General features: G+C 36.7%; 1 long non-coding RNA gene across 1 annotated transcript; it reads right to left on the bottom strand.

The window, feature by feature from the left end:
* Positions 1 to 633: 633 nt before the first annotated feature.
* On the bottom strand, positions 634 to 21,489 carry LOC120324139. The gene is made up of 3 exons (XR_005565172.1): positions 21,250 to 21,489; positions 6,865 to 6,993; positions 634 to 2,216 (listed from the first exon to the last, which is right to left on the bottom strand). It is a non-coding gene; the product is annotated as an uncharacterized LOC120324139 (long non-coding RNA).
* Positions 21,490 to 22,420: the final 931 nt, after the last annotated feature.

Below are 22,420 nucleotides of genomic sequence, written 5' to 3'. Positions count from 1 at the left end.
CACCCTACCGCCACCAAACAAAAATAAAGCATTTGCTTCTAGCAGTCTTAAATGATGTTTGATGCTCCAGAGAGCCTTCAACATTCATTACAGAGTCAACCAGAGCTTCATTAAATATCAGTCTAGCATGTGTATATGTGGTACTGAGTGTTGGCCTCGGGAGCTCCCCTAGGCAATGTTCTATAGGTTTCTTTCATCTGTCATTTTGCTTTGACTTGGGGCGATTATCACTTTTATCATTGACAATAGAAAACTCATTCCTCTGTGCATTGCATTTTCATTATTCCTTGCCCTGTGAGGATGACTGACACACACAGATTCTTTTTCATCTTTTAAAGTATTGTAATTAATCATTTTAAATTCTCGCCTTGGAGTGTTCTTTTATTAGCATTGGTGGATGAAATAAAATTAAAACTGTGTATTGGTGCTAAGATAACTTGTTAGGTTATTCTGGCCTAGTAGCAAAAGACAAACTCTCACAGAATCACACAGAATGAGTAAGGTTGGAAGGGACCACAGTGGGTCATCTGGTCCAAGCTCCTTGCTCAAGTAGGGTCATCCCAGAGAACATGGCACAGGATTGCATCCTGTCCTTGAATATCTCCAGTGAGGGAGACTTCACAAACTCTCCAGGCAATCTGTTCCAGTGCATAGTCACCCCCTCAGTAAAGTTCTTCCTCATATTCAGGTGGAACTTCCTGCATACCAGTTTCTGCCTACTGTCCCATGTCCTATTGCTTGGCATCACCAAGAGCCTGGCTTCATCCTCTTGACAGCCTCCCTCCAGATACTCGTAGACATTGATAAGTCCCTTCTCAGTTGTCTGTTCTTGAGGCTGAACAGGCCCAACTCTCTCAGCTTTTCCTTGTAGTAGAGGTGCTTCAGTCCCTTAATCATCTTCATAAATGCCTGATAGACCTGCTTCAGGAGCTTCATGTCTCTCTTGTGCTGAGCAGCCCAGAACTGAACAGACTCCAGGTGGGGCCTCACTAGGGCTGAGTAGAGGGGTAGAATCACCTCACTGGATCTGCTGTCAATGCTCTTCCTGTACACCCCAGGATCCCATTGGCCTTCTTGGCCACACGGGCACACTGCTGGCTCATGGGCAGCCTGTTGTCCACCAGGACCCCCACGCCCTTCTCTGCAGAGCTGCTTCTCAGCAGGTTGGCCCCAGCCTGTACTGGTGCCCAGGGTTATTCTTCCTCAGGTGCAGGCCCTGCATTTGCCTTTGTTGAACTTCAGGCTGTTCTTCTCTGCCCATCTCTCAAACCTATCAAGGTCCTTCTGAAGGGCAGCACAGTACTGTGGGATATTGGCCACTCTCCAAGCTTTGTGATATCAGCAAACTTGCTGAGGAGGTTCTGCCCCTTCATCCAAGTCATTGATGTATAAGTTAAACAATATCGGGCCTAGTATTGAACCTTGGGGACACCACTAGTGACAGATCTACAACTCTCATACATTTTACAGTGGTTTAACTTGTTGACCTGCATTTGGTCTGTCCTGGTATTATTATTGTGAGCAGGGTGTGAATATGGGCTAGGGAGTGCCTAATATTTTGAAACATCAAACATAAAAATCTGAAAAAAGTTAGCCTTTTTTCTCCATGGGAACATCACTGGGAATTTTTGAGTCTGAAAGTTAATGAAGGAAACTATGAAATGATTTTGTCAATAAGGAAGAAAGATCTTAAAAGTACAGTGCTGGTCAAAGACTGCGGAGACCTGGGTTAATGCCACTTCCATGAGCTTCATGAGTTATCTTGAACAAGTGACAAGTTCTTTTCTTGTTTTCCACCGACAAAGTTAGGATATGAGTGTTCCTTCATCTCTCTTGGCTTCATTTGTTTAGGCTGTGGGCTCCTCAGTACAGAAGGAGCCTCTTATAATTGCCAAGGAATGAGTCTACTACAACCTCACTTAAGCACTGATGTCAACTGCATAATAGTTGTGTGCCAACGCTGTAATGGTTACTGTCTGTGCGTTACATTATTGGGGAGAAACGGCACTGACAGAAGCACAGAGGATTCTTATTGCTACCGGAGCAGTGCTGGTCCCCTCCTCTCTGCACATCAGGACAAATTATCATAGAAACAACCAACAGCCTCGAAGAAGTGACAGACCCTCTCCGGAACTGGAGGGCATAGGCAACGTGAACATACAGCAACAGTTTTCTTTCTTCCTCTGCAGTTTGTGTTTGCCTCAGAAGTTTAAATCCTAGTTAGAAAAAAAAAAACAAAAAACAGAAACAGCAACCATAAGCAAACAAACAAACAAAAACAAAACCAAAACCAACCAAGAAACCATATAATATAGAAATAACATTAGACGAGTTTCAGCAGTAATACTTTGCATTCTTTTACAATTTATTGAAAATGCAGAATGTGCTGCATTTTACTATATCTCTTTCAAACAGGGCCTGATCTAGCTCACATTGCTTTATTTTAATGCCTAACGTTAAGGAAAATATTTAGAACATAAATCAAAGACATTTTCCTACCATAACCTGCAACACAATCCTGTTTTAGAATTAAGCCAATTTTTTTTCTTCTCTTTGTAGTTCCTGAGGTGATACTAAACTTCTTAGCATATGGTAGCTTATCTTGCATATTTTGGACGTCTCATATTTCAAATCCTTCCTATATAATATTAATTTTGGCTATCTCTCCATATCAAGACTTGCAGAGAAGTCCTGAGAACACAAACTACTCTCTTTGTCAGCCTATTTCATATCAATTATCCATCTTAAAGAGAGATGCATTACATCTTAGACTGCCTGAAATAAAATATTTAAAATACTTGCAGTTGAGTTGCAGAAATCTGAATTCTTAAACTTACATTCTAGCCAAAAGGGCATAGGAAGTCAAAAGAAATTCTTCAATAAAAGTAAATTTTTTTTTAAAAAAGTTGTTTGCCATTTGAAATTACTTGAAAGAAATGGAGAGTAAAGTTGTAAAACATCTGCCTAACGAAGCACTGAAAACAACATCCACATCTTTTTAGTATAAAAAGAATCTCAGTTTTGCACCGAGTCTCATCTAGGATACCAAGGAACACCAAATGAATGTGATAATGAGGGATTTTTTACATTACACAGTTTTCACAGAGGCTGATTGGATAAATTTTATTCAAGGAAAATCTCACTTCTGAAGATTTGTGAAACCAGATGGTGCCCCACGAAGCTGCCTTGGAGCAAAGTAGTTCTCTTATCATTTGAGAAATGCCCCGGTTTTGTAGTTACATATGGAATTCTTTTTGCTTTAAGGACAGCATTTGGCAAACACTGTACTCTGTGTCTGTTTGGTGATCCCCACTGCCACAATTATCTCTATGAGTCATCAGAAGAACTAGAATCCAGTAAGTAAACTGCCAAAGAAAAACTTCCATTAGTTAAAAAAAAGCCTGTTAATTAAATTTGCTATAGAATTCAGATTTCATCTTAAATTTTGGAAAATATAGCCCATTCAATGAGTGGCTCATGTCATCTTTCAGTGGCCGTGCTTTTGAATAAAGCAAAAGAATTGAAATATTTAATGTTTTTTAACAGCAAAATATGTGATATCTGCTGTGTCATTACTTTGTTTATGGTATATACCAATCAGTTGAGGTGTGCATATAGTGAGCTATCAATTCACTGGAGACCTCACATGAGGAGTACTTCAGTGGAAATACATGTATCTTACAGATTAGTCAAGAGGAACTTATGATGGCTTGTAATTTTGGCCTGGTGCCTTGAAAACACAACCTTATTTAAATAGGTCAGCACTGCCAGACTTATAGTGTAATTAATGTCAATTAAATCTATGTAGGACCAAGAAAATATGAAGTAACAACTGGTTTGGAACTGTTTTGAATATGACATAAGTAATCAAGACACAGAAATCTAAGTGTCTTGTGGATAGCCAGGTTATGATTCAACCCTGATTGAATTTTACTTAATTGTTTGAATATTTAAACATTTTAATTACAGCTTTTAGTTTTGGGAGGGAGGAGGGTGTTTTTTTGTTTTTTAGGGCTTTTTTAATTAAATGTGACTGATGATGGCAACTGTCATTAGCCGAGAATTAACTGTTCAACAAATAAAATATGTTAAATGAATATGAGAAAAGGTTCCAAATATGAAATATGTAGAATCAACTTAGAATGAAGCAAGAAAAATAACCCCAAACTTCTGCCCAAATATCCTACCAAACACAACTTGATATATAGGCTAAATATTTAGAATATTTTCTAGAAAAAAGTTCATCAAACAGAATATTAATGCAACAGGAATGATTTCGTACAGACAGTTCTACACAGCAAACACTCATGCAAAAGTTAATTTTCAACACTGCTGGGGCTGGTGTCATGCAGGAACTTTCAGCACTTATCTTCCAGAATAAGAGCTAATAAACCAAAATTATTTTGTTCCCTTGTCTCTTGTTACACCGACACTCAAAATATGTAGCACTGTGAGTCTGCATCCCAAAATTTTCACTAATCAGAAATTATTTTCCTGTTAACTGTCTTCTGGGACTTTCTAGCTCTGCCTAAATATGTCTCTTCTGCCCTTAATGTTCTCTGTTGTCACTGAGCAGAGATAGGATCTATTAATATTCCTATTTTGTCATCTGCATTACTTTGATACAGAAAAGATGCATAAAATTACCTGCTTTCCCATGGAAGAGACTGTCAGCAAAGGTCAGCAGAAGTCCCGTTCACCTGCATCATTACGAGGGAGAAAAAGGACCTTCTGCTACAACTTACTTTTCCTCAGGTCTGGCATAAAGGGAAATTAGGATGTAAAATGATGTAAAATTGTGAATTAAATTGAGCCAGACAGGGTAATATACACTAAAAGCAGAGGCACAATGAAACACACCCACTACAAATCTGTGGGAGGTGGTTGGCTGGTGCACAAGGTGCCACAGGTTACACTCAAAACATGACTTCTTGGTTAGCTTTGGTTTAAGTCAACCTCTCCAAGTCAGTTAAGGTCAACTATCAGGGACTGCTTTGGAAGTGAGTTCATTTCATTTGCAGTCCAAAGAGCAGACACTTATTGGATTTATTTTCCATTAATTACAATAGAAATAAGCTCATCACTATTCTGTGTTACATTTCATATTAATCAATTCATTTCTCTAGCTTGCAATCAGTTTATTAGTTCCAATAAGTGCTTCATGAATTGTTAATGATAACACAAAATAACAAAATCCAGAATCTGGTTAAAAATAACACCCTTTGAACATTTAGGCCTGCTGCCACTATTCTGTGTGACTGATGTGGGGTGGAACACGCAGTACAATTATGTGTAGGGGTCAACTTGGCACCATGGATTATAGCTTCGGGATGTGACTGTAATAAATATTGTATGAGAAAATATCCATAACCTTTTGAAGAGAAGCAGTGCTATAATTTTCTAGATGTGTGTGGCAAAGCCTATATTTTCTTAGATCCATCTACCAGAGGTGCTAAGGGGAGCTGTCAGTTGTTCTTAATTAAGGCCTTAAACTGAACACAAGTATATCTCAAATATACGGAGACAGTGTCACGAAAATATGTATAAAATAGTGTCAGAAAAGAAAAATAGTTATAAGGATTCACATTAATCATAAAGTATTTCAATTATTTATAAATTTAATTTGATCTTCCAAAAGCATTAACTATTTGTATATAATAAGGTGCCAATATAATAATTTTCCAAGGTGCCATTTGCACACAAACATAGTGTTTGGTGATAAAAACACCTATTTCAGAATGAGTTCCAGAGTTGTCCTCTATAGAATTGACCAAAAGATAGTATCTTTATTTTTCTAGTGAATTTATTTCAAAATTCCCACACTTCTGAGGATTTTAATGTTGATTTAAACAAAAAAAGGACACCTTAAAGGAAATGAGAACCATTGTTGTTACAGTTATGCGAATAGTTTCTGATGCTGTTCAAGATAAAAAGCATTAAAATTATATCTCAAAAATGTCTCTTTCTACCTCTGATTCTCTGTATAAAAGATGATGTTTCCAAGTCATCACATTGGCAATAACCTCCGTAAACAAATAATTTAACAGTGCAACTTAAGGAGAAATTGATAAGAGTATTAAAATTTATTCAAATTTTAGTATTTTGTCTTTATCTTGTTGTCATTTCCAGGCCCATAACATCATGCAGAAACATAACAAGTGTACACATAGCAAGACAAAATGACCACAAATTGTCTTGGCAACCAATAAATCTAATCTACTACCTTTCTTAATCAGGATGGATTTTTTTAATAATTTTTTAAATTACTTTATACATAATTTATTTTTTAAGCAAGTTATAAAGCTATTTTTGTGTGTTTCTTCACATAGATTTTATTCCACCCTTTTCCATAGATTTCTCCAGCCATCATTTATTCATATTTCTTTATTTCTTACAACAGTAGTTAAAACAGCTAGCAAAAACCAAAAAAACATGAGACTGAACTAACCAGACACTGAAAATATGTGACATCTCCTCAAATGAAAATGGAAAAAACCATGAATCACCAATAGTATGTTCATGAAAACTCTTATCCAAGCAATGATTAGCATCTAATAATGCTTATGGATTATAACAAAACAAAAAAGTAAAATCTATAGAGATGACAGGGTAAGTTACCACTTTGTTGGTGACAACTACTATGTGTCTATAACCAGGTTTTTTTCCAATTACAAAAGCAGAGTGAAACTTGAGATTTAGAATTTACTTTGGGGAGGGGGGGGATTTCATTCTAATTCAACATACTGAGTAGTTCTCATGCAAGTTATCAATCTGTAAGGCCCAAACCATCCTTGTTTTGAAGACAAATGTAATCAATGAGTTGTAAAGTGTTTCTCCCCAGAAAAGCATTATACTGTGACTTACCATAAGATACCACAACTGTCATGGATGGCAAAACCACCAGCTGACTGCAGAGGCGTAAGGTCAGACCTTCAATTTCTGGGTGAAGCCTCATCATCCTGCGGGCCTTCCTCGCAATCGTACCTTCCTCTGCTTCAGGCAGGATCAGGAAGGATGGAAGGAACAGAAACAAACAGCTGAGAAAGAAATTATTTTTAGGCACCTGAATTTAGATTACATTTTAGAGCTGACAGGTGGAAATTGGAAATGGTAATTATAAAGGACATAAGCAAATAATTTGTATTAGCAAGAAAGAGGAAGGGTCCAGGTTGTTCTGTCACTTCAAAAGGAGGGGATAACACATTGTTGTACAATATCCAAAATAACCTCTACTTTTCCAATTAACAGGATTGCATTAGGGGTTCAGATTCTCCTCATGAGAAATACTCAACTTAATTTCACAGATGCAAATCATATTCACTCTTTTCTGAATGAATTTAAGATTTGCAATAGTATAATTGCAGAAATTGCATTTACTTTTATTACACTAATTTACCTTACATGTTACCAGTTATATAGAATATTTCATGCAATGGGTGCATTTCACAGTGTACAGGTATCATACTTCCAGCGTTTAAAATGCTGCTAAAATTATCCCCCACATAAAAAGAATTTTTTTCATGTTTTCCTTAAAAATAAGTTTGAAAAAACCCTTTGCACGGTGCTTTTCCCCCCCCTATTTTTCCCCAAAGGCTTTGGTCTCCTAATCTTGGTCACAAAAAATCTTGTAGCTAAAACCTATTTTTATTAGGAACCATTTTGTTAAATTTTCTTTTGACTGATTCTGACGACACTCGGTCTGTGTAGCAGAGGAGGTTCAATCGGGTGGCATCAGGGTAGTATACCCTGCTTGAAGAGCCTTAAGAACGTGTTTTACTCATTTTGTATTTGGTCAGAAGGGGTTTTAAAGTGCAAAATCAGTTTTGAAAAAGTCCCTGACCTTTCAAGTAAAGTGACGTAATTGCTTTGTGCAGTTATGCATTAATGTTACTCTGCAAATTACATGTTTAATGTTAAAAAATAGTACTACCCACCTTTTTTTTATCTGAAATTGATGAACACTTGAAAGTTAACTAGCAGTAGAAGAACTCAGAGACAATACCCATCAGGTCTAAGGCATAAGAAAAGTTGGTCCTTATTTTGGGTAGGAGAATGGAAAAGGTGGGTTACTACATGGGCTGCAAAAAGGAGATGGCGACATAGAACAGCATATTTTCTAAGAGATCTTTTTTATTTCATTGTAGGGTCTTTAGCATCTACTGCTTCCTTTGGGAGGATGCTCATGCCTGGAGAGAGGGCTTGGACATCCTTCCCAAACTGGTAGCATCAGCTGAAGCCCTTGGCTTTGTCGGTCTTCCTTCCCTACAACAGTCAGAGCAGTAATAACCCCAAATGTCACACTGCCTTTCCAGGAAGGTGCTGTGTCCAGATAACCCCAACTGCTAGACGCAGGCCTACAAGGTGCTTGCTCAACACTGTTTTGCTATTTTCCTTTATTGCAAATTACCCTTGGAGAAGTAATTCTTGCTTTTCATTTATGTAAGAATTGAAAAAGGAATTAAATTATTAGCAAGGCTTTATGTATTCAGTTCTTAAGGTGGCTCTTTTCTGTTGAAATGCCACAATGACTATTTTACATCAAAGTGAAAATTATTAAGGTTTGTTTGATAAACATTGGATAGCAATTTGATAAAGACTGAACAGTCAAATAATATTTCTAGAATATTAATAAAGAATCCTTGAAAAGATGGAGAGAGCACTGAGACTTGGTAACAAATATTAATAATGACTACCCTTGTATTAGTCCAGAAAGTAATAGTAACATGAACTATTACTTTGTAGTAATAGTTACATCCAGTATATTGAGTTCAAACATAAAATATTTCTTCTCTGAATAGTCTCAGTCTATAGTGCAAATGAATGCTGCATGCATAAATTCTAGCCGTTGAGTACAAAAATGATATGGCACAAAACCTGCATTTACAATGATTGTCAGACATACAGATGAAGCCAAATGAAAGCCAGTTGGAAGCTGCTCATAAAATTTGGCAGTTAAAATACATATTTTAAGCCTTATGGCTGCATTCATTACCATATGTTGAGAGCTGTCCCTCTCTATTTATTTGCAGCTATTGTATGTTTGGAACTGTCCACCCCTATTTATTTGCAATCCCTTAATTAGATATAATGGCTCAGCTACTAAAAGATATTAACATATTGCTGCAGATTGAAGGGAGAACAACAGATATAATTAAAGGTTGAGAGGAGACTGAACCGTGTCAAAAGATTAAGTTTGATTTAGTCACACAATGATAACCACCCTACAGCCCTTGTTCTGTCAAGGTCCATTTCAGCCTATATTCTAGATTTTCTCTCAAAAGTAATCATACACTGAAAAAACAGTTAGAAAAACTAATTCAGTCTGCATAAGTTTGATCTAAACTCATCCCAGTGTTCCTGACCAGGCTGTTGATCAGCAAGACTACATCTAGCTCTGAAAAAGGGAATGGTATATTGAATACTGAAATCACTAACAAGCAGTCTTCCGAGGCTAATATTTTGGAAAGGGTCTGTCACTGTCTTTTGGATGTGGCATATCGACAACTATAGGAAGTGGGAGAAATTATTTTTACCCCAATGCCTTTATTAGTCTAATTGAGAAATATATCCCAGCAGACTCAATGCAGAGAAGAAATTAAGCAGTGCCTTCACCTCCACCAGCTCCAACTAATTCTGACAATACTGGCTAGACTCTTGGATTCCAGCTCTTATTGTTTCCCCAGCATGTTATTTTTCTCCTGATTTTTCCTCTTTCCTGAGCTTCTTTTCCTGACTTCTGTCTAATATACATTGAGTCCAGCCAGCAAAGATACACCCACCTTTTTGCAACATTGCCATAAGACTGCAACCCAAAAGCAATGCTTTAAACAATATAAGGCTGCTAAAAGTTTGCTGAGTTTCACAGTGGCTGATGAGCCATTGCACTGTGCCTGTAGCACCCCAGCAGCAAGGCTGCAGGGAAAGGAAATTCCAGACAAACAAGCTGACAGACAGAAGCTGCATTTTCTTTTCTTTTTTTTTCTTTTGTTTTCCTGCTGTGCAAGTTTGTTTTGTTATAAAACAAATAGAATCGAACATCAGCAGCAAAAAACAGTACTTTAAAACTACCTAAATTTCCTGCATCTTCTCTTTCCTCAACATAGCTGTTGATACATACTAAAAAAGTCTGCTTAAACCACGGTTTCACCTTGTAAAGTATTTCAAAGTTTAAGGAGAAGGGATGATGGAAACTCTTCAAATTGAAAATCTTATTTAATTATGTGCAAGTTATAGATTGTTTTCTGTATCATTTCAAAGCTGGTTATTAATAGGTCAAAATGCTCCTCATGCTGGCTGTTACCTGGAGAGGAAGTTTGCTTAGCCAGATGCAAATCTTGTAACAACCAAAACATGTCCCCACAGACATCTGGCCTCTCGTATCATGGGTCCATGACAGTGTGTGCTCTTTCTAAATGTACTTACCCCCATGAAGTTCCCACAAGCCAGGAAAGACCTCTTATCATCTGAAGTATTTATGCACCCTGAAGGCCAAGACAAAGAAGGATTTAGATACTGGAGCCCAGAAATTTGGTTCCCAAGTACTCCCCTGCTTACTGAAGTACATGGCCGCTTAACAACTGTGAGCTCCCTCATCCTTCAGCTTCCATAAAAGCCTTCCTTTTCAACCAGTACTGAAAAATTTAGCATTTCAAATTTTTGATTGGTATCTTCAAAGGAAGTCACTAATAGGTGCCACAGGGAAGATGGAAGCATGTATAATGAAAGTAAGGAGAGCCATGTGCGCTGAGAGGAGGAGTGATAGGGCAAAGAGCAAGTCAGGTTCAGCTTTGTAGCATTTTCATATTCACAAAACAGCCATCGGTCAAGATATTTTTTGCCTGGGTGCATGTTTCAGCTAGAAATGTATACTTGAACCTTGAGACCAGTCTGATCCTTTTTGGAAGGTTTGATCTACACTCCACCTACTCTCTGCCCATGAGGAAAATAGAAAGTTTTTTCCCTAAAATTCATATTATACAGTTATCTTCTTTTTCCCCTTCCATCATGTTTTCCCCATGGCATAACAGGTTATTTCATGTAATGCCCTGTAAATACTAACTCCGTTGGGTAAGGCTTAGGGGAAAAGATTTCAACATTTCCAGCATAATGAATTAGAGAGGGACAGATAGGCTTGTCTTTTTTGAAGTTCCCAGACTGACATCTATCTGCCTGTTTTTTATTCTCAAATAAAAGCCGTTTTTAAACCTTTTCAAAGGCATGAGCCCTCCTGATAGAAGTACTCATTTACCCAGCTCTGATCAGCAGGATTGTGAAGTGAGTATCTCCCATACAGCTTCTGTCAAGGATTAGGAAGAAATCAAATCAAATCTGATATTTGCTGTTAATTATGAATGTCTAAAAGGAAGTGTGGAAATTGAAGAGAAAGAAAGAGATAGATCTGCAGGTTTTAAATAGGACTGTTATGGCCACAAGACTAGAGGCTCAGAGTCAGGTATCCTGTAAGCTAATTCACAGAAACATTTCCTATGAGGTAATATATTTTATATCTTAACTTTTCAGATTCTTGAAGAGATAAGCAGAGGAAATAGCTCATTGATGCATCTCAGGAGAAAATCTTTAAAAGAAATTTTAGAATTCAGCAGCAAACAGAAGTATTGCAGTATAACCTAAAATATTCCACTTGGGTAGGTTATTTATTGTCCTGATAGAAAAATAAAGTTTCTTCTGCCTGCACAGAAGGACTTTAAAGATTCCAAAAGGCAACTGTGTGAAGAACGCTAACTATGAAACATATTCTTCTTCTATAGTTCTGAAAAACAAAGTATTATAGAACTCCATAAAGTTTGCATGAGGTTACCTATTTGTTGATTGCATTGGGAACATGTGAATATGTATACTGGATATACTGGATATACAGAACGCAGAAAACAGCAAGGATGAATGCTGTCAGCTGATGTGTTTAGCTCATTTCCACTGGCACATGGAGCAAAGGAAACTTTTGGCTACTAGCAAAGGCTGTACTAAAATCTTTAGTCCGTGAGTACCCAAAAGTTTTCTCCATGTAAGGTCCTGTTTTCTACAGCAACCAGCTTTTGCTTGGATTAGTGACCTGGGCTTTCAGGGTAGATGTGTCAGAGATGGGCAGGAAATGGAGATTCGTGTAAAGCAATGCTAATAATCATCTATAAACTCCATGTGCCAATACCACAGCCAAAAGAAATGCTGAAAAGTGTCATTTGGAATGAGGACTGTGACTGGCTCCTCTATGTCTTTTAATAGGGGATGGGGGACAAAGGGAATCCAGAAATATACATCAATTTCTAAACCAGCATTTTAAACACTCTTGTGCTTTCTTTCAGTTAAAGTGAGAGCTTATTTTCCAAAACCTAAAAAAACACACATGATTACACACAACTGTGGACTTAATTTTTTCCTGATTCTTTCAAAAAAAACATGTATCATAATTAAGCTTCCATATGCAGATACCCTGCAGGACATTTATTGTTGAAGCAATTATGCAATTACACACATTTTTTCCTTTACAAAATAACCATATCTATCCATTACTCTAGATGCATCTGATCATGATAATTGTAGTGCCCTGAGCTCTCGATACTTCTTGAAGCAGGTTCCCACAGTCTAATTTAAATATAACAAGTGTGTCACCTCCTGTATATTAAATTTACACTTGACGCTGACTTTTAAGTCAGCCTACTTGGCAGCTTTTGCTAATATAGTTGTATGTTTCTCACCTACAGAGATATATTTTCTTTCCAGAGTAGATCTTATGAAAAGGTCTGCAGGAAAACCTGGATTTTCTGTCAAAACAGAAGCCAGGCAATTGCTTGATTCTTGATTCCATCTGACATTGCAAGCCTCGATTTGAGGCTTGGAATAGATTGATTTACAAATAAACAAATAGAAGTATAGAATTGAAACAATGAATATACATCATGTTACATCTTTTCTTGGAATACCAGAGGTAGCCCAGGGTAATGAGTGTATGAAGGATGAATATATTCAGATTAGCAATGTAACAAAAATTGGCATGCAGATACCTCACAAGGATAAGAATCAAAGTTAGAGTAAGAAAGAGTATGAGTGACAGCAACTGTTTCATGTCTTGTGTACGGAGACTGAAAATAGAGCGTATTCTTTCAGAAAATGTAAGAAATACATGTGGTGTTTTGACAGATTAGCATTTAAAGTAAATGTTCATTAATTAGATAAATTAAATCATGTTTTCACAGTGACTGTAATTTGCAAAATGTGTATCAGACTGGAATGGTTTATTAATACAGTTTGTTAGTAGGATGCTGAGAGTGTTTTAAATTGAATTAAATTAACACGAAGGTTTCTTAGTTGAATAGCATCTAGCTGAAGGGGCTAGCAATCATGATCAGTTGCAATATGCCACAAAGAGATTTCTCTGCAGTGTGTATTGAAAAAATTACTTATATTATGAATATTCAAGAAAGTTAAGACAGGAATGACTGAAAAAAGTAAAAACATTAGACTTAGACACTACACTATCTCATCACCTTATTTTTCCTATTTGGGGAAAGAAAATAGAAAGAAAATGAAGAGTTGAATTTTCTGACCTTTAGATTTACAACTTACTCTCCCAGTTTGTTAAACATCTTTTCTACCTATTGCATACAGAGGATCCAACAGCTGGAACAAAGAAACATTCTGATGTAACATTCTGTTACCTCTACTAACATTCACCCTTGTCATATTTTGCACAGTACATTAAACAAAAACATAACAGGCAGTTACTACCCAGCCTGCTTTCTATTTCAGTGAATCTTTGTTAGGTAGGGGCAGGAGAGCAAGAAAAATGAGCAGAGGTGAAAAAACAACAAAAGAAACAAAACTCCCAAAACAAAACAGGGTAATTACATTGTACCATGTTAGGAGCAGTAATGAGGTTTTCAGAACCACAATGTACTTGTTATGAAAGACACAATAAATGTAATGTTAAAGCAAAACAAAAGAGAAATACTCTAAGAAACCGAACACAAAATGTTGCTATCAAACCAGCAATCTAATCATAGGGATAGAACAACAAAGGGGAGAGATTTCATGTGCCAAGATGCACAGTAACATTATATCACTGCAGTGGGGGCACCATGCAGTATGATAAGGCATAAGGCGATGTACTTACATCTCCCAAGTGCATTTTATGTACATTCTTGTAGGTATCTGCAATATGTTCACTTTTTTTTCTTGTTTTTCTTCTTAGTACATAGTAAGCAGCTGTGCCTCACAGGCAGCAGAGGAGGTACAGGCTCTGCTGAACCCCTGGGTCCCCTTGGGACCATTCTGGGGATGTGCTGGTTGTATGGGAAGTCCTCTGTACCTGCATACAGGTACCAGCACAGCCAGACATGGGTTGTTGAGCATCTGACACAACACACTCTGGAAAGGAAAGGCAACTGCTATTCCTGCAAAACATTTATTTCCCTGCTCCTTTGCCTTTCTTTTACCTCTTTTTCTGTCTCCTCTAGACTCCTCCTCCAATCTGAGAATAGTATTTGGTATATTCTGGCTATATTTGCAAATAGTCTGGAGATGATGGAATGAGATTTTGCAAAAGTGTTGACTGAAAAGCTAAAATTCACTCAACCTCACCTTACCTGCAATTATCCACCTGGCTCTCTTGATGTTTAGTCTTTTAAGTTGGTGCCAGTCTGGAAAGAAGCGACACTGAATATTGTCAAGGGCCTTTATAGCAACGTGAATTAGCAAAGAGATTTCAAATTGAGTGAAATGGATTTGAAAAGACAGGAGTAAACAAATGTTTCCTTTTATACAAGAGATATAAGTGATATTGTGAAAGGGCTATTCCTATATAAGCAGATGACTGAGAAGTCATCACTTCTCAACAGATCAAATAAATACTTTCTTTATTCTTAATGAAGTAATATGACTCCTAGTCATATTTTCCAAATTAAATGGTTATTATTAATTTGCAGCAATTAAATCTTACTTCACTGGAAAAAAAAAAAGCACACTTAATTGGCATAAAGAAGCAGAGAAGGAAGTCCACAGCCCTCTGAAAATGCCATGATTATATGCCTTATTTTGGTTGCAGATAAAATCTTTAAAATACTAATAGTTTAAGAAAAACTCATTAAAGTTTTAAAATAAACATATATATATATATATCCGTTTATATTTTTTATATTCGTTGCCATGCCCTATCCATATTCTGTGTGAAAAAAATAATATTAAAAACTAGGAATCATGATTGTTTTCAAAGTACACAAGAGATAACAAATCAAATCAATGGTCCTTATCTTGGCAGACTATTGAAATCACCAGGAATGCAAAGAATTTCCTGGCATCTCTTTGCATGAGAAATCTAGTATGAATGTTATTCACATTCCCACAAAGGTGAATAACTATAACACATTCTTTAGCGATATCTTACTTGCTGATAAGAGTGTGTCTGGGGAGTCAGAGAAACCCGCTTCTTCCTAGGTATAAAACAAAATGTCATCCAGAAAACATCTGACCACCTTCATTACAGAAAATGCTAGCAAATACCATCAATATCTTACTATCAGTCTATTGTTATTCCAGCTAGCAAAAATATATAGGTACTTACACAGATAAATGCATAAAAAAATCAGTTTCTGATCTTCTGTTATAAATAGGGTTTACTGCTAGGAAAAATATGGGCTTAATATTTAATCTGGGGAAAGCAAGATGCAAAATTTATGTGCATGGCTGGAAACATTGGACACCTTAATCAACTTCACTGGAGAGATCTCTGAGCGAGAGAACAGAGTATACCTATTTTATCCAATTGTTTTGCTCTTCTCTGGCATTGAAACTTGTGTAGGAATTTATTCTCTGACAAGGATTAAAAAAACCCATTTATTTATCTTTCTAGTGCTATTCCAATTAATTTCATGGAGATTAAGTGCTCCTTGGCCAAGCTTATGTGTCTTGGTTCCAGCTAGGACAGGGTTAATTTTTGCAGTAGTTGGGAGGGGCACGACCAGGACACAGAGTTTATTCAATATCACCTCATGTCATTGCCAGGGACTGGAAAAGGGACCCTCTTCCAAGAGAAGGGGTTCCTTCCAGTCAAGAATACGTGGCAGAGGGGGCCATTCAGTGTTGTCTATTATTGGGGGGTTTGTTTCCCATGTGAATCACTTATTTTCTTATACCTTTTTTTATTAATATTGTTGCTGTTATTGTTTGTTTTCTTATTTCATTGTTGTTCCAGTAAATTGTTCTTAACTCAACCCATGATCTTTGCTTTTTGTGCCTCCAGTTGGATGGGGGAGGGGGAGAGGTTTTAGTGGAAGTACTAAATTGGTGAATATCATTCTTAAACCACAACACTACATTATTAATTTATTCTTTTAAAAGAAATTCTGTCTTTAGCCAAAACCCAAGCAAAGTTATACTATAACAATACTACAACTAATTTTTTTTCTTAAATCCTTTTTTTTGCCACAATCAAAACAAGTAAAAAATAAGTCCCAATTATAGCATGCTTAAAATGTATTTTATTTACTAGGCATCAAAGTTCTGAATGACATATAATATAGTTCCATAAGTAAAGAAAGAGCTTTTAGGGTTCCTTGAACTCAATACAGAGATAATATCATCATGTAGACCTGTTGCTGATAATTGCAATGATGGAGTCCAAAGAAAAATTTCTGTAATGAACACAAAACCAAATTAACCAAATTAATTAACCAAAACCACATAGACTTTTGGATACAGGTACCTGAAACTCTACTCTCTTGTTAGATAACAGAGTGAACTGTACTGTGCTAACAGAGTACTATTTCTCCATTATTATCTGACTGGTTTAATAGCCACACTTCAGAATTTTCTTCAAATTAAGTCTAAAAGCAATCACAAAAATGGATATCAATGAGATGGTGTAAACATTTGGGTCTAAATGACAAAGATATGCCTGAGGTTTTGTTCCTTAAATACAAATTTTCCAATGCAGCAAGATCTGTTCTCTAATCCTAAGGAACATGTGTAGACTCCCCCCAGATTTTTGAGGAAAAAAATGGTAATGAAAAATGGGACAGGTTCCCATTTGTTCCTTTCAGCTTTTTCAGTTGTTTCCATTCTATTTCTCTTTTACATCCTTTGCCTCCACTGACTTCTGAATGAGGCTTATCAAAGGGACAATGGGATTACATTTGTATCAGAGGAAATCACTAAATAATGTTGAGAAGTGTCACTTTCTGGAAAAGAGTACTAATACTTCTTTGGGGTCTGTTAGATAATAGTCTTCTGTACTATCAATTCTTAATTTAGAAGCCAACGTAGTTTTTGTTCCCAAGGATAAGCATTCTGATTTTTTTTTAGCTGTATTATCAAGGGAAGCTTGAACTACAAGCATCAAGGAATAAGGTTGTAATTTTAAAATATTAGAAAATTCAATTAGACTGGAGACAGCAAGTGAACTTCTTATATGTATTTTCCTTCTGCTTGGAAAATCTTTCTGAATTAAAAATCTCCCTTTGTTGTCAATATCTACAAGTGAATAAGTTTACATGTTAGGCTAATTTCATGTGACAACAGCAAGCAGTCCCACATTGACAGAGGTTGACATACAGTACGACTAACACAGAAACAACACAGAGTTTCTGTCAGTAACAAAATACATGTTTTAAGTTGAAGTCTGTACCTGCTAGCATGCCAGAGAGCCAGCAGCCAGCTCTAAGCACATTTGCTGCATATTTTTAAGGCTGTCACATCACTAAATCAAAGTTGCTCCATGATTGCCAAATGGTAGCTCATTAAGCTGAAGAAATTACTAAGTAGCCTCAGAAAAGAAAACAAGCTCAGAGAGAAGTACATGAATAAGACAGTAGCTGCTGCCTTGCTTAAATGGGGGGTGGTACTTCTGCAGTTGTTCCATTTGCTCTATCTTGGACAAGGTTGTCAGGTTTAGAGGAGAGGAAAGGTTGTCAGGTTCAGGAAAGCTTAGGATGCTGTTTTCTTACCTACTGCTCATTCTCTGACTAGCAATGGCTTGCAAAATTGACAAGGTAGGATTTTTTTCCTACAACCAAAAAGCAGACTGTCTAACTAAACTTGCTTCAGGAACAATGATCCACATGCAAAAACTGAGCTGTCGATAATCAGCATGCCTAGGGAAGCATTTAAACGTACTATGACCAAAAGAGAAGTGATTTCAGGTGCAATATCTAAAGCTGCCATATTAATATATTCCTTTAGGGATATCTGATTAGCTTCACTTCCTGATTAATTATTCAGTGAGAATGATACAATTTTTTTTAACCCCCCCCCAAGTGCAGCCCTAATATGAGCCCAGATGAGGAATCCCAGGAAGTTAGGGAACACAGGAATAGAGGAGTGAGGAATAAATGCTCACTGCTGTTCTTTCCTTTTCTTAAACAATAGAAAAAAAGTCTGTTTATATGCTAATAGTGTGCCAAAAAATATACTATAACATCAATTTATTTTATTGAGTGAACAAGTAGTCAACATTAAGCAGATTTATGGTTTTGAAAACAGTTTTATTGTGTGTGTCTGAGGAAATTTCTCTCTTCTAGATAAAGTTGCACTTCAGCTACATAAGGAGTGTATAAATGAACTGCTTTATAGGAATCATTTGGCACATGGCCTGCTTTTAGATTTGTACAAGCAAAATCACATTTGATGGCTCTACAGCCATAATTTAAATCAGCTCTTGGCCTAACTGTGTTCTGAAAAGACCTGCAGCATACCATGGCAACGGGGAAACACCACCTGACATTTCCAATGTTAGATTATAAATATGGGGTAACATTTTAGTGAGAACTGGCTTCTCTGGACTGAGCTGAAGAGAGTAGAGTGGAGTTGCTGGGATAGCAGAGCTCTGTGAAAGCCTGAGGTGGAGGCCACAGTGGAGAGTGCTAGGAAAGAAGGCAGCACAGGGTTTCATTCTTGACAGCCTGTTTACAGATTATGAATGAAACTAAAAAGTTAGTTTGGTTTCAATGTGACTTATTGCCAGTGCACCCAGAAGAAACTCTGTGCTTTTGGGTCTCATATAAATGGTTTTATAATCAGCGTGTTTTCAATAAGATGTTAACTAACCGCATTAAATCACAACACTTTTAAAAGAAACCGCTCTGATTAAGTATGGTCTTATCATTAAAGATTGTCTTTAAAAATGTCTTCATGAAGATCAGATATAATTTTTCCAGTTAGAACAATCTCAGTCTAAAAAAATCAGCAAAGAAGATAAACCAAGGAGCAGGATCTCTTCAACTTTACCAGGCAGAATCAAAGTAGGATTTGCAGGAAGACTGTTGGAAGGTTTGCAGGAAGATGACTCTATCTATAGAGAGATGTAAATGTGATCACAGCTGTACTGTAGTTCAGGGTGTGGATAGCAAAGCCCAGAGGCTTCAGCCAAGCTCTCTAACCCACATGAGCTAGTGTCTCACCCAGGGATTAGAGAGAAAAGGTTCCCTAGGTATTTTAGGCTTCAGTGTGTGTCATGAAGACAGCATGTCAGCCCTTTTTCACATATCAAATCTGTGCATGTCCATAGCCTCAGAAACAGAACAAGGCAAAGGTAGATGGTCTTGGCTTTGCCTAGAACCAAACTATAACCCAAGCCTCATGAAAACAGTGTCTCTTCAGTCCTACTATGGAATGAATCAAAGTCTTTTAATGTATCCATGAACTGACTTTTCATTTCCCTCCCTTCACTCTTCACCCCATTTAATTCCTTAACATCTGGAATACTTCAGAAACAGCCAGTCACACCGGATTTATAAAGTCGGATCAGCCAAACTGTCACAGGAGCAAACACAGGTGGAATAACTCTATTGAGGAGAAATAAACTACTTCTTAGCCCAGAAATGCAGCATGTCATCATCTCAGCTGAGATCGTGCGTGTCAATCTGTGGGGTCCAATTCTTATTTAAACACGTGATAAGTCCTTTCTAAATGTCTTGGTCATCTGCAGAACCTCTTTACGTCTGACTTGCCAGCTGTCTAAATCTTTGTCTGTGCTTGTAGATTGCTGTCTGTCCAAATAAGCCCTGATAACTCACTCTGCTAAGTCCCTCCTTTGTGAAAGCTCAGACGCCCTTAAATGAAAGTAAAATGTACATTTCTTACAGGACACATTTCCTCTGAGCTTCTCTCCAGTACATGCAGATCCTTCGACTATTGCTCCCATGAAAACTGACATTGTCTAAAGGTGTGTGGAGCTGATTTGGTCAAAGTTAAACTGGAAGAATTTGGGGGGTGATATTTTGTTCTCATGCTGACAAACTTGTCTTGGACTCTGGAAATAAGCTCTACCCAAGATAACAGGTCTGTTTGTCGTTGGGTTCTGACAGAAGTGCCTTCAACAAAGAAAAGATTTCAAAATCATTTTACAATCAATTCTGAAATGTTTTTCAGTTGGAGTATTTAAGGGTGAAAAAAGAAATTCATTAGAATATTTCTGATTGTGAAGTCCTTCTGCAGAGAAACAATCAGTTCTGCCCTCCTGACAAGAGCTCTGTGCAAGGGCTGTGACATATCCTAAATTAATATTCTATTTTGATTTAAAGTAGAGATCGAGTAAATCATTATGGTGTATCCAACACATGTCAATGGCAACTGATGAATTGATGACTCAGCAGAGTTATTTCCAGATCAACTGTGAGGTGAACCTGAAAATAATACACTTCTAGTAGTGATGCTGTATTTTGCATATTTCTTTTTCACAAGAAGCAGTCAAAACGCAGATTATATTTACTTTGAAAACAGCCATATCATCTATATATTTGTATTCAAGCAAATTAGTTTAGTAGCAGATATATTTGCTGAAACAAATGAACCTAATGTGGAAAGTTGCAGAGCGATCATTCAAAATAGATAGTTACGAATGTCAACACTGGGAAACCAATTCCAACAGCAGTGTTCATCCAGTCATGAAAAGAATACTTCTACATACAGTTAAAAAGCCTAGAACACAAATATTCTCAGTTAATGCCTTGCAAGCTTGCTACTAATCAATAAATTGAATGCAATACTTGAATTTTAAACTCAGAAAATCATGAACAAAGCATGAGCAGCTTTGAACACAAAAAAGACAATGCACACAGAATACAGAAGCACTCACCCATCTTATCAGTAATAAGGCTTTTCAGGCATTCCTGTCCATCACTGTTTAGATAATCTATTCTGGATACAAAAATTAGCATTGCTTTCATTTTGCCCTAATGAATTCCAGTATATTAATATCAGATTCTAGATCGCCTGTGTAGCACACTGTGATTTTGTACTTACCAGGAAGAGCAGCTGAGAGACTGTCTCCAGTTTATAATGGTCAGGCATTTTGGCAATGGGATGAAACACTGCAGGACCCATGACAGTGGCCCAATGTTATTGGCTGGTGATGACTTTCTTTTCAGAGATTGATTCTTTTTCATTATATTTCTGGCTGAGTGCAGGTGTGGAGAATAATAGCCCATGGCAGCAAAGAAGAAGATGAAAGTCAATAAAAACTGGAGATGAGAAAGAAAATTCATTTTTAGGTTGTGTTAGCTGTTGCCCTTGTGAACACGACTACATGCTTTTTCACATAAGAGCAAAGAAAGTCAACGTGTAATCTTTTCTCGTTAACCCTCTTTCTACTTTATGCAATATAGGAAGTAAAACATTTTTTAATATATCTATATGTCTTTGGGTGCGTGTCAAGTATTCAGCCTAAAAGCAACCCGAAACCATTATTTTGTACCACAGAGTACAGATAATTTTGGCAGAACAGATTTTCTGTAGACCTGGATACGGATTTGAATTCTATTTAAACACATTGAACTTCCTGGTTACAGATTTTTATGATCTGTATCCATGTGGGAGGAGAGAAAAAAATACAGTGGAAATTTAAGGGCTTCCTAGAATCTTCCCTTTCTTTCTCCAGGTTTTGATAATCAGTTGTGTCAATTTTTTTAATCTTTTTTTTATTACAGTAAATTTAATATTTTAAAAAGCTGAAACAGCATTTTATTTCCACTCCTGAATAGAATGATGAGAGACTATTTTCCTAGGGAAGTTGTCACAGCAAAACCTTTTAAAATTCCTCTTATAATAGTGCATTCACATAGCTATAGTACACCAATGTGTATTTAGCTTACTAGTAGAATAAATCACATTATTTGTATTACAGACTGAATTATTATACTCCTACCCACATGCTTTCCTATTCTGTCAAGCAGTTTAATAAGCAAATGTAGCAAAGGTTCATGATTTTTCCACAAGACAAAAAAAATTTGGTTTAGTTACTAGTATTATTTCTTTTTGCACATTACTTTCTCACAAATTTAGATAGTAAGCAGTCTTTTCTAAGCTTTACTATTTCTCGTAGAAAGGAATAATGTTATACCTAAATTTGGAATAAAATATATTGTGAGATGTTCTGAGTAAGGACCTCTTTTAATGTATTTTATTAAGAATCTCA

This window comes from Pipra filicauda, unplaced genomic scaffold (genome assembly GCF_003945595.2).
Source record: "Pipra filicauda isolate LSUMZ 115617 unplaced genomic scaffold, ASM394559v2 scaffold432_size570946_pilon, whole genome shotgun sequence".
In the NCBI taxonomy this organism is placed as follows: Eukaryota; Metazoa; Chordata; class Aves; order Passeriformes; family Pipridae; genus Pipra; species Pipra filicauda.
This window is presented reverse-complemented; position numbering and strand designations above follow the sequence as displayed.